This window comes from Camellia sinensis, chromosome 2, assembly GCF_055761805.1.
Source record: "Camellia sinensis isolate YWXY chromosome 2, ASM5576180v1, whole genome shotgun sequence".
Taxonomy (NCBI): Eukaryota; Viridiplantae; Streptophyta; class Magnoliopsida; order Ericales; family Theaceae; genus Camellia; species Camellia sinensis.
Window position 1 is genome coordinate 114,161,045 of NC_138962.1, and position 13,494 is coordinate 114,174,538.

Below are 13,494 nucleotides of genomic sequence, written 5' to 3' on the forward strand. Positions count from 1 at the left end.
GGGACTTATATTTTAGCAACACAATAAGCGTTGCTATTAGTGTGCTTACTTTTGGCGACGACAAATTGGCGTGGGCAAAGAGTTAACCATTTAGCGACGATAACACTATTCGTCGGTAAAAGTTTTGCTAGTGAAATAAAATAATTTAGTGATTGTGTTTTTATTATAACTTTTCAAAGAGTTTTAAATATTCTAATTACTGAATTATAAAATTAAAGTGATTATTGAATTAGATCACAAAATAAACCCATTAAGCCCAAACACATTTTTAAGTTGAGATGACTAATTGGAGATAATTTAAACTTTTTTCAAAGAATGTGGTTAGATTATTAATTTCAATATGTTGGATTTTATTTTCAGAATCTAGCTTCAATTTTCTTTTTCTAAAAAACAAAAAACAATTGGGTGAAAAAATAAAAAAAATACTTATTATTTTTGTATAATTTTATCTTTTAAGTCATAAATACTTTTTAAAATTTTAAAAATATAGTTTTAATTTTTATTGCTCTCAAATTAATTTTAATTTTTCCAAAAAAAATAAAAAAACCTAAAAATTGTGTTGAATCGTTTTTCATAGCCAACTCTACTGACTTTCTGCGTGAGATTCATCTCCTTCCTTAGTTCTCCCCACCTTCGCGCAACTCATCTCCTCTCTCCTTCCGTCACCACCGCCGGTGAGCATGGCTTCTTGTCGTCACCGGCCTCTCCATAATAACTGGTATGTATATCCTCCTATTTCTCTCTCTCGGTAAACCCTAACATTTATATTTTTTCCCCCTTTTCCTTATATTTGCCCTAGCCCCTTCATAAACACTAATCGGTCTCTTCGCTCTCCCTATCTCTCTCTCACAGTAATATGACTGACATGAATCTTGAAGGTACTCTCTTCAATTTCTTCTTTTGAATTTTAACCCCTGTTCTCTAATCAATTTCTAGCTTTATTTATTATTTTTTTGAATTTTTCTCTGTATCAGTTTTTATTAATTGATGCAATCTGTTCCTTCTTTATTTTTTCAGAATTCATGTTCAATTTGATGTGTTGTTAAATTATATATATATTTTTTATGTTTAGCTGTTTGTTTCGTTGGATTTTGCGGGGGTTCTAGTCCGGGATCTGTAGTGATTGAGCTCTGAGAGTAAGTTGATTAATCACTTTTTTATAGCTTTGATTTTCTGAAATAGCTTGACTTCGAAACTTAAATTAAAGCTCTATAAAATTCCCAACAAGAGACAGGCCTAGTTAGGTATTAGAGTTGTTCAATCTATTGTCTTGGAACTAAGAAATAGTTATATGTGACTGAATTGATTAGAGTTGTCATTGGAGAGCATCTAGTCTGTTGATCTTTGGAAATCTTAGAGGTTTTTTGTAAAAGCAGCAAGTTGAGAAGAATCTCAAGTGCTAGTAATCTTTTTCAGCGAAGTGTTGTTATTACATTAAGTTTTGTTTATATGTATTACCAGAGGCATTAAATATATGTTATTTGAGAACTAGATGTGCTTCTTTTTGGCTTTTTGAATTTGATGTTCCTGTCATGTATTGGATATTTGTCCTCTAATATATATGACTTAATCTAATTAATTACCCTTAATTACGTTACACAGGGAAACTGAAATGTGTCATCTAATTAATTTTTTCCTTAATTACATTCATGCAGGGAAAAGGAAAGTTGAGTAGATCCTCAATGATGTTCCCTCCTGCCCAAACAATGGATACCCTTAATGATTTACTTGCTGCAAGTGACCTTATTTCTCTTCACTGTGCTTTGACAAACGAAACAATTCAAATTATTAATGCAGATTGTTTGCAGCATATAAAGTCTGGTACTTTCCAGGGTTTCTTCCGTTTAGTACATTTATTTTATAAAGAAAAATACTGGGATTCCTATAACTTGCGCTTACAGGGGAGTGCCTTGATCTATGCAGGGGCATTTCTTGTGAATACAGGTAGCAACCAGCTATTGGATGATTGTGCAGTAAAGTAGTTTCTGATTGATGGTACCCTTGCAGGCTGTGCTCTGGATGGTGCTGAAGGACCATAATGGATGGAAGCATGGGTATGATGAGTAGCCTTAGGGTATGAATTACAAGATGATAAAATGTTTGTTAAGAGTATGTATGTTATCTTCTAGGCAGGACTTTCTGACATGATTTATATGGTTGTGTGTGATTGCTTGGCTGATGTTGGTAAAATTAAACCCTTTTTCATTGTGCATTGTTAGGGGTTAAAATAAGGCATATTTATGAAGACGGTCATGTTATTTGATGATGGCACAGTTTTGGTTGTGTTTTTTTACAATGCTTCACACATGTTTGCATAAATTCCCCACTCAAACTACATATTATTTTTCTACTTCCGTTTATTTTGGTTAACTTCACTCACTATCTTCTTCGACTATTTTAGTACCAATAAAATGGAAAAAGAGATGTGATTGTTTAGATTGTTATTTGTAATGTTTCCTATGGAGTTCCTTTTGAATTGACCATGTAATTTGGTTGTATTATTAATGCAGGAGCCCCTCAAAGTTTCTAGACTTTCCAAGGAAATTATTAAAGTTTCTTCTAGTTATCATCACTCCTATGCCATTACAGGTTCATATTTCTTGCTAGATACTTCATTTATCATGGTTTCATGGGGCCCAAGAATATTTACATGTTTTTCAATCTATATTCACAATTCATGCTACTTTATAGAATATTATAGTTGGGGGTTGTTTCGGGTGTCCTAAATAAGTGTACTTTTTGTCTTTTTGACTAAAAAGTTGGGGGAAAAAATATGAATGTTTGGGTTAACTTTTTGACTTTTTATGGAAAAATGTGTATTAAAAATTTGTATAAATTAGTGTATAGGGGAAAATTAGGATTGGGAATTGTGCAGTCATACTTTTTGACTTTTGGTGAATAGTGATAACTTTTTAACTTTTTGAGTAACTTTTTGACTTTTTAACTTTTTTTTAACTTGCCAAACTTGGCCTTAATATCTAATCAGTGTTTTAAGCTTTTGTCCTTTTAATATTATTTTGAACTCCCTTTCCTTCCTTACATTATGTGAAATGCTACATATGAAAATTAAATCCATTTTCTAGTTTCAGTTTTTGACTTCTCATTTATTCAAGTGTACTTTAACACTTAACAGCTATCCATCTTTGATTATTAAATTATTGTGCATATTTAATTAGTTAATGCTATTCATTTGTTGTTGTGTGTAAAGTTTTGATTTTAATAAAATCAAAAGCATCTATCCTTGTAAGTGTAGATTTACAAATTTGAACATACTAAATTCTAAATATAGAATTATTGTTTGACTACAATAATAGTGATTGCGTTGAAATTCAATTTTTGTTACCAAAAGAAAGAAAACATGGCTTCATCTTTACTGCTTCCACTCGGTAACACACTACAATAGTGATTACGTTGTTGCTTAGATGTTCTTCATCTTTAATTCTGCTGGCTGCTGCTACTGCAACGTTGCTGTGAGGCGTGCATGCTGCCAATCTATCTGATGAAAAACTTGCTGAATCAGCACTTGTGATACGTGAAAATTCTGCAACATCCACTAAAGATGCTGACCAAGGTTTTTCTGATTGACTATGCTGCAGGAGAGGTAATCTAGCTTAACATGGATACTAGTTACCAAAGCTACCTGCTGATTATAATCTATTTATGGAATTGATATGAATTTATTTGTTAATGACCTATATATATATGCTTGAAAAAGTATGAGTATCTAAAAGCTCCTGATAGTGTATCATGAGCAGAGCTTCAAGGCATCCACAATGTTACTCTCTACACATACAGGAGTTTCGGTTCCTCTATAACTCCCCACCCCATTATTGTCACATCTCTTAAATTTCAAACTAAACCCAAATCTTTAAGGCTTCATGCCTCCTCCTCACTCTTCAATTTCCCTATCGCAAGCAGGATCATGGTTAAAAGTATGTTTTCATCTTCCTTTTCTGCTTTATATATGTAATTTATGTTGATATATATCTATAACATATATAAAAAGTGTGTAAGAGTGGTATACCGATGCTGCCTCCAGTGATATAACGCTCCTGTTTGCTTGGTTTCTAACTCTTTGCTTGCAGATTTTGGGTACGTGGGCTTCAAATCATCCACATACATAATAGAAGAAGACAAATTTCATCACTTTTCCTAGAAATTTCCAAGACCGACCGGTGCTCCTGTTACTTGCCTATTTTCCAGAGCTTATCTATTACAACTCACCCATGCTAATCCTTTATTACAACTCATGAAGAGGTCTCTCATATTGAGAGCTTGGACTATGAGTAAAAACATCTTACTCTGTTCTTGCATTCTAATGTTCCTTTTTCTTGATTGGATATAAACTCCATGCTAGAGCTCAACCAATCATGGCATGGAGACAAAAAAAATCTTCCATTTTCTTTATTGGTTAGTGGTAACTACTAACAAAATGATGTACAAAAGAGATCTCACATTATTGCACACCAATGAGTGAGTGAGTGGTTGTGTGTGAGTGTGAAAGAGATAATATAAAAAGAAAAAGAAAAAGAAAAATAGAGAACAATATATAAGTTCAAAGGTTATCTGTTACTCCCATTTTATGTGACATGGAGTTTTACTTGGGAATACTTTATTGTGCATTGGGAATTTCTTTTGATGGAGGAAATCTAACCTTTATAAATGTCCTTTGAACTCGCTCCAATGGCGTTTCAGAGTGTAATTGGGTTCGTTGGCTTGGACCAACTGAGCTTGCAATTGGCCTCCTCACTCCTTCGCTCTGGCTATGCCGTACAAGCCTTTGAGGTCTGTCTTCATTTCCCATCTCTCTGTTTGTTCATTGAATTTGTTCACGATTGAATTCAGGGCATTTCGCGATTGAATTTTTTATTCCAAAAGCAATGAATTTTGCTATGTGTTTGAATGACTTTGAATTTTTTATTCCAAAAGCAATGACTTTGACTTTGATTCCAAAAGCACTCTGATTGTAATTAATAAACTTTGATTGGTATGAAGGGAGATAAGGGGTTAAATGACTTTGATTGGTAAAAGGAATATAAGGGTTCAAAATGACTTCGAATAGTATATTTAGCTACCTAAAGAAACACCTAAAAACTTAGAAGGCACCAAAAACTCAGTACATTTAGCTACCTAAAGAAACACCTAAAAACAATGATATATATATATATATATATACTTTTGGATCATAGTTGATTGAATATGTTCTTGTATTTTCTCTATAAATTGTGACCTTATTTTTTTGAAGAGCTAAAAATTGACTTTCTGATGCTTCCTTCTCTCATTTCTTTGCATGCAGATGTTGTAGCTTTGGTTGTATTGATATCTCATGCAGATCAAATAAATGACCTACTTTTTGGTCATGAGAGTGCTTTAAAAGGTTTTGTGGAGATCCTTAATGTTTTCTGAATTTATAATTAGTCTGCTTGGTTGATGTTCAGAATATACTATTTTCTGGTTTTGCAGGGTTACACAAAGATGCTATCATCATTCTCCATTCAACCATACTACCTGCTCATATACAGAAGGTCGAGAAGCGACTCACAGGCAATTTATTTTCTCTAGATAAAAAAAATATTTGTATAGAATTTTCTTTTATACTCTTGGTTAACTTTTCTGTTCTGTCTGGTTTGTTGGTGGATGTCGTTGTAGTTTTGTGCTATTTAGTTTTAGATTTATCGGCAGCTCAACAGTGTGTTATGATACTCTTTCTTTTCTTTTTTTTCTGTTTCATCATTTTTACTCAAGATTTATCATAGACGGCCATAGTTGTTCTTATCTTTATTTTTCCATTAATGAGATTATAGAGCTTTAGCAACTTTTTAACTCTGCCTAGTGGATCATGCCCTCCATTATTGATATGAAGGTTAATGAGGGCAGGGGAGGTGAGTTGAAATGAAAGGACAAGGGAGAAAGTTCATAGTTAAATCATTTTATTTTTTCTTTTTTTGTTTATCTTTTGGGGAAGGTTTAATGTCTATCTTTCTTTTTTTGTTTTGTTTTTTGTTCTTCTGTCTGCAAATCTCTAATGTACAGGGGTGATGACCCTTTGTGTTCTATGAATCTATACTTTATTTACTTATCAAAAAAAGCAAAAAAGAAAAAAAGAAAAGAAAAGAGAAGAGAGTAGAACATTCAATAATAATGTGTTCTTTACTGTTATACCAAATTTATGCCTTAGAAATCTACTGGTTACTGGTTACATCTAACTTAATGGAAAAGCAAAAGAAAGAATTTGGTGTTTGCTCAGCTTGTGCTAAAATTACATCTGCATTGAACATTTTCTAACTCCTCTAATCATTAATCTGTTTCTACTCTAGCAGAGGATTTGGAGAGAGTTTTTGTAGTTGATATATATGTCTCTAAGGGAATGTCAGAGGTTTTGAATGGCAAAATAATGGTAAGATTATATATCTCATATCCTATTTCTTCCTCACATAAGTAGAGGATCATTTTGCTTTTGTTTTGCTATTTTATAGCTAGCTGAAGCTGATATTTCTATAATACGCAGATTATTTCATCAGGACAGTAAATTTGTTTGTGCTAGGTGTTTAACCCAATTTAACAGGGATTGGCACAGGGGAATGGCCCTTCTTCTTTGTTTATTTATGTTAGGTGTTCTAATATCATATTAGATGATGTTATTGTTAATGTCTACTTTTCTTTTTTAAATTGCAGCAAAATTAAAATGGTAATAGAGCTGCTTGAGGGAATTCATTTTGTTTCTTTTGTGGAGGCCATTTCTCTTGGTGCCCAAGCTGGTATTCATCCATGGATAATTTATGACATTATTTCTAATGCTGCTGGAAATTCATGGTAAATTATTGTTCACAATTCTTTACTGAGGACTATGTTGTGTGTTTAAAATTTAAATATTTCTAGTCCTGAAGCATTCCTTATAAGCATTCTGATCTGAAATTGCCAATTCTAGATCAGGCACAACCTTGATAGATGAGACTGCTAATAATCTGATTTGCACCATGGGCACCAGTTGAGACCATGGCACTGATTGGCACGTTCTGTTTCTGACAATGAACTGATTTTGTAGAACCCATGCCTTTAAAGAAATTAGCTGCAAAATTTATTGAACACTGAAAGCCCTTCTTGTTATGTGCTTACATGTATACACATACATGGGAACATCTGTTTACTTTCAAAGATCTGTGCATTTTTATACTAACTCAATAGGTATTCAAGGTTTTTGTGGTTGGTGTTAGTATATGTGAATGCCGTTGTTAGTTTTTTTTTTCATGACATTCCTGGAATTTGCTAGCGTTTTCTTAAGCAGATACTGTGTTACCTTGCTACTAGACATCCTTCCGTTGGATTCAATTTTACAGGGTTTTCAAGAATCATGTTCCCCAGTTGCTAAGGGATAATCAAACCAAACATCTCCTGAATACTTTTGTTCAAAATTTGGGAAGTCTTCTCATGTTGTAAGTTTCTTAGTGTTGTTCAAGTGTATTATGAGTAATTTCTTTTCTTCTTGACTTTGAAGTTAAGTTCAATGGGGGTTTTGGGTGAATTAAATGCTAACTGCAGTTTTATAATTCCATTCAAATTATGCTTCCTTTCTTGTGGTGGATTTAGCATTTAGGACATTTACTTGAGGACCATCTGCTAAATGCATACTAAAATTTTAGACTTGAACACCACTCGGTAATCATTTCTTCATCAATGACTTTGGACACATTGAGACTTTCAATAATGATTTTTAAAAGCTCTACAACATAAGAAAACAGATTTAAGTTCTGAGGTCTAATTTTGTAGAAAAATCTTACGTAAATGTCTCAGGAGCTAAAACTGCCTTCCTATTATTTAACTCTCATGCCTCAAAACTGTTTCCAGTGTTGAGTTCGTCTTGCTTGACCACGTTGCTAGTAACAAATTTTTCCATCTTGTTCTCACAATTGATTTTCAGTGTAATATAGTTGAAATCTCAGTTCTTTCATTGAAAACATAAGCCCCAATTATTCACTTGAATGTGTGACATTGTGATGCAGAAGCAGTAAGTAGAAGAGGACAAATCCCAAGCAAATAATGTCAAGTTTGTCTAGTTAGTATGAAGTTTGTTTATTTATGAGTCTTCATTTTATTCTTGATTAGAATTTGTTAGTCCCCTATTAGGAGCTTCAGAATGTTCTGGATGTATTTTATTTTTAGGGATTTCTTTGCTATAGTTTGTGTGTTGGTTAGTAGACTTCTCTTGGGCTATAATCCAGCCAATTACTTGTTTAGAATTACTTATTTTGGTAGATTTTGAATATTTTACAGTCTCTAAATGGGGTAATTTTTAGAAAGTTTATTTCTCATTATGGTTTACTAGTGTCCACATAAAGAGGCCCCTGCTTGATTATGAATTTAGAGTTGGAATTAAAGAGCCAGTGTGGAAATTCCCTGTTGACTTGTGTGTGTATCTCAAGCCACCCTTGTGGAGTAGGCTACTCCTTTCATGCTTTTGTTTTCCTATTTGCTGAATTTATGTCTAATTCAAATCTGTCTAACAAGTAACCAGACCTTAATGCAAGAAGCACTAACACTTCTACTCATATGACACTTCTACTCATGTGACACTTTTACTCATTACACTGCCGAGTTGAAATGGTTTTCTGAACTGGTGATGATCTGTGTTGAATCAGTTTGCTGATCTGCTATTCTTCTGGTGCTGCTGTGATGTTGCTGCTGTTGCTGAGATGCTGTGGTGATGCTGCTGTGATGGTGTTTGTTACGATGAGGTGCTGCTATGTTGTTGTTGGATGTTTGCTGGTGTTGTTGATGTTTGGAAGGGTGCAGGACGTTTTGTCCAATCTGTAATAGATCAGGTTTTCATTAATGGGGGTTGTCATTAGGTGTAAGTTCGGGCAACTGCTGGTGTTTTGGCTGGAAGGGTATGGAGGGGGTATGGAGGGGGTATTTTGTGTGATTTCATATCCATGTTATTAGTTTGTTATAGTGGTGCCTGAGGGATGCCTCTTGTAAACCTGTAAATCTTTTAAAAAATTATAAATGAGTTTCAATTATTTTTCCCGTTGCAAATTTGTCGTTGTTAAAAAGTGAAGCTTTCTCGACAAATAACTTGTCGGTAAATGTGTAGCTAAAAGTTTATTTTTGCCTACTCATATTGTGTTGCTAAAAGTGTATTTTTTGCCAATGCCAATTTGTCGTTGCCAAAACTAAAGCTTTATCGACAACCAAATCGTTGGCAAATGGCAACATTTACCGACGTAAATGTGTCACTAAAAGTTACTTTTCCCCACTCATATTGTGTTGGTAGAAGTGTATTTTTTGCCAATGCCAATTTGTCGTTGCCAAAAGTAAAGCTTTAGCGACAAACAAATCGTTGGCAAATGGCAACATTTACCGACGTAAATGTGTTGCCAAAAGTTTACTTTTGCCGACGCATATGTTGTTGCTAAAAGTATATTTTTTGCCCATGCAAATTTGTGTCGCGAAAAGTGCCACACAATCATCATATTTGAATGACTTTTACCAACGCAAGGTAAATTGCCGACGATGGATGGAGGCTTTTAGCAACGACTATGTTCGTCGCTAAAGGCATTACTTTTACCAACGCAATCATAATTTCGTCGGCAATAACTTTTGCCAACTCACTTTTGCCTACGGGTTGCCAACGTAACTTTGTGTGTCGGCAAAACTCTTTGCCAACAAATTTTCCCTTTTAGCAACATATTTTGTTGCGTTGCGAAAAATGCAATTTCTTGTAGTGAAAGTTTCTTGTTGTAAAGAAAATAGTTTGGAATCATCATGGGTCAATTGAGTATATTAGGACAAACTTCATGATTATGGATCTGCTTACTAAGGGCTTACCATATAAAATGTTCAAGGAACATGTAGCTCATATGGGAGTGGTTAGTTCTAGTGATGTGCTTTGATAGCGGGAGTCTATATTACTCTTTGTTTAGTTAATTGACACATGTAGTGATCACTTTTGGGTTTTTAGATGATTCTAAAATAAAGATATATTTTTTCTATTGTGGTTACACATAAAGTTTGAAAAAATAATACAGGAACTCTATTGAGTCATAAAGTTGGACCAGTTAGAAATAGACATGATGAGGGATCGCTTGACATGAAATTTCCATGCTACACATCCATACTTGATTTATGTCACTGATAATATTGGTGTTTGTGACCATGGATGGGTCTTGTTGTGATAAATGTGACAAAGGCCGCTATGATCCTATATTGATCTTTTGTAGTGGACCAGATTGTTTCAGAGATGACACTCATAATTTTTAACAGTAAAAGTTTGAACTCATAAAGTTAACAATGTTTAATATCAAGTTGAACTATGTGGCTCAAGTGGGAGATTGTAAGAAATTTTCTGTAGGTGGTGTAGACACCCCATTTTTGACCATCCTCAAGACTTGGACGTCACCATTGGAACACTTGGTGATTACCCTTGTTTGTGTTCGTCTTGAGTTCCCGGAGGTCTCGGTTGCGCGCCTTGCCTCAGGATCTCTCAACTCGACCGTGTTATGTCTGGTTTTGCACCAAACACTTGTGTTTTGCCTTGGAGGGGCAGGGAATGCCTTGTGAGGCATCCCCACACATCACCGGCCATGGCTTGAGGCCACCGGCCAGTGGTTTTATGCCATCGGCAATGTATATTGCCGGTCGGCACTCTTTGTTGCCGGTCGGCCATTTGTTTTGCCAAAATGGCAATTTTGAATGGCCGATCACTGTTCATCTACTTTTGGTAGATATTTTGTGCCAGCTGTGATAGCTGGCACCCACTCTGTTCCCCTCCATACACGTGTATGGAGGGATTTTCCTCTTGGATGGCTTGTTTTGGAAGCCTTACAAGAGGGAGTTTCCTATAAGAAGAGGGCTCCTCTCTTGGCATTAGGGTTACAAAAAATTTCAGAGGAGGCTTTGGATTAGGGTTAGGGTTGATACATATTTCCCTCTCTCTCCTCCCTTGTGTGTGTTTTCTTGGCCTTAAAGTGCATTTTGACCTTACTTTTGCACTAATACACACACCATTACACCTTGCTCCGAGATTGAGAGGCATTGAGGGTTGTTTTTTGAGATTTTGGACTGATTTTGCTCAGTAGAGTGTGGCTGGAGGTAAGACTTTCACTTTATTATCCCCAATCTTGCATTGGCTTTTGACCTATCTTGCATACTGATTTGAGCTTTGTGTATAACTAAACAAAGTCTTATATTTTCATGCTTAAGAACTGTCATTAAGAGTGTTTTGGCATTGGGGGTCGAAATCCCCCTCTTAGGTCTCTTTTGGCCCCTTTTGGTGTCTTTTCCTTTAAGCCTTATTTGCTTTGTTGTATTAACCTTCTCACCACTGAAATCCAGTGGATTTTCAGTGGTGAAGAAGATGGTTTGAAGTCTTGTATAGGGGAGGGACACCTTTCACCCTTTGTGTCTCGTTTGTGCATGTTTTGGACTCATAAGGGTAGCATATATGCTTGGTTGTTTTTGGCTCCATATCAGATGTTTTTGGTGCTATTTAGGTCACATATTATCTCTGTTTTTGGTCGGATTGGTGGCCCTTTGCATGCTTAACATACTTGCTTTGTATTCCCTTGCTTGTGCCTAGAAATACATCATGACTTTTGACTACCATGCTCTCATGTTTTGGTTTCACTTTGTGAAGTTCTTGACCATATTTTTCCATGTATGAGGTCTGTTGGCCACTGATTTGGTCTTGTTTAGCATGCTTGATATAGTTGCTTCGCATTTTCGATCATGAGCCTTAAGGGTATGTGTCATGAACATGCATTGGTTAGGCTATTTCGGTGATTTGGAATCACTTAGCATATTATTTCAGTCCCTAAACCATGCTTGTATACTTGCATTCATCGCTCCTCTCATGCTTTGAAGTTGTACCCTCTTATGCCTTGAAACGTGCATTGTGTATGCCTAGGTGTTTGTTTCATTTGGGATGCCATATGTGTGGGTTTTGGAGCTCTTTTTGCATGCTAAAATTCTGTTTTGGTTGTATAGTTCATGCCATGTTGGTTTGGGTTAGTGGTGGTAGAATGCCCTTTGTTATGCCTTAGCTTTGGTCCCCCTTTTGGCTTGCATGTTTGTAGTGCATTTTGTCCATCACTTGATGCACTTTTAGCCACTGTTTTGGGGGGTGTTTGAGGCCTCCCATTTCAGTCTAAGTCCCTTTTTAGACATGGTTGTATGCGTGACTTGTTGCCTCTAATCGCATGCTTGCATTGTACCATATTAGCATTGCGTGATGAGTTGCATTGTAGCATTGCATGTTAGGAACATTGCATGCTTGCCATGATATGTTGCATTGCATTTGGCATGCTTTGCATTTTAGTGATATGTTGCATTTTCGGGCCATGTTTGCATAACATGCATTGCATTGCTTGGTTTGGGGTGTCAAACCAAGTGTGAGGGGGGGGGAAGTGTTCATACTACAAGTGATGTAACGCGTCTCGACCCTCGGTCACCGAGGCCCTTGACTTCGGCATGATAGGGTTTTGGTATTCATTTATTTGTTGCATGCATTTTCATTGAATTGTAACCTTAGCTCCTTAGGCCAACACGCATCAAAGTGCATGATTGATGGCCCGAGGGTCGAGGGTCATGCTCCCTTGAGTCCCTTGCATGATAGGGAGTGTGCCCGCGCATACATTTGCTTGAAATTCCATGCCATACACTGTCTGTCCTTGTTGCTGTCAAAAACCAATTTCTGCAGGAAGTTTTTGCCGACCGGCACTGTAGAGAGCCGACTGGCCATGGATTGGTGGTTGATAATATGAAACCCCAGTCGATGGATAAGGCCCATGGCCGGTGGGTATTCCCTTCAGCCGATGGTGTCCTACAGGGTTCAGGGAACCTGTCCCAGGATTTTGGTAGCTTTCAGAGAAGCAGGGCAGTGTAAACAGAGGCAGCAGTGGTATGGCACGGGCTTTCGGGGCAAGATAAATCTGAGCATGCATCATTCATGCATCCCGAGGCGAGGGCTGCGGCCATCCTCTCTTTGCATTTAATTTGTTAATTAAATTAGAAATTTAGTATTATTTATTCGGACTGTAATATTTATTTGGACCCTCCGAGTGAGGGCAATTGTGTAATAAGTGTGCGTGAGTGTGTGTATGTCTTCCAACCCCACGTCTTTCTTCCCTTTTATTTACCCGCTTATGATGGTAGACTAGGGCATATTTAAATTAGCATACCTTATGCTATGCATGCGTGCATTCATACATTTGTCCTGCATGCACCGAGCTCGGCGCATCATTCTAACTGCATTTGTATTTCGATTCCAAATTGAATACGTGTCAGTTGTAGCATTTCACATGTCATTGTAGATTAGCCGAGCCTATCTTAGTTGCATCTTGCATGTGTTGCATTAGCCATCTTAACATGAACTAGGATCATGCATGTGATTATTAACTAGTTTTTGTTTTCGCTCAGAGTACTCAGTAAGCATTTATGCTTTAGCATACCGCATGCGTGTGAGTGTTGCCATAACAGCATGATTACCATGAGACTAGC

General features: G+C 36.2%; 2 long non-coding RNA genes across 7 annotated transcripts; both read left to right on the top strand.

The window, feature by feature from the left end:
* Positions 1–563: 563 nt before the first annotated feature.
* On the top strand, positions 564–5,469 carry LOC114296963 (uncharacterized). 6 transcript variants are annotated; one of them, XR_014360432.1, is made up of 8 exons: positions 564–718; positions 853–878; positions 1,073–1,136; positions 1,656–1,821; positions 1,924–1,944; positions 2,008–2,074; positions 2,511–2,589; positions 5,297–5,469. It is a non-coding gene; the product is annotated as an uncharacterized LOC114296963 (long non-coding RNA). The 6 variants fall into 6 exon arrangements; XR_014360431.1 differs by adding an exon at positions 4,696–4,785 and having other exon boundaries at positions 1,924–2,054; positions 5,297–5,453; XR_014360433.1 differs by adding an exon at positions 4,696–4,785 and having other exon boundaries at positions 1,924–2,074; positions 5,297–5,400.
* A 185-nt stretch (positions 5,470–5,654) lies between these two features.
* LOC145819660 (uncharacterized) lies at positions 5,655–8,962 on the top strand. Its single transcript, XR_014360437.1, has 3 exons — positions 5,655–6,397; positions 6,509–6,813; positions 8,637–8,962. It is a non-coding gene; the product is annotated as an uncharacterized LOC145819660 (long non-coding RNA).
* The last annotated feature ends 4,532 nt before the right edge of the window (positions 8,963–13,494 follow it).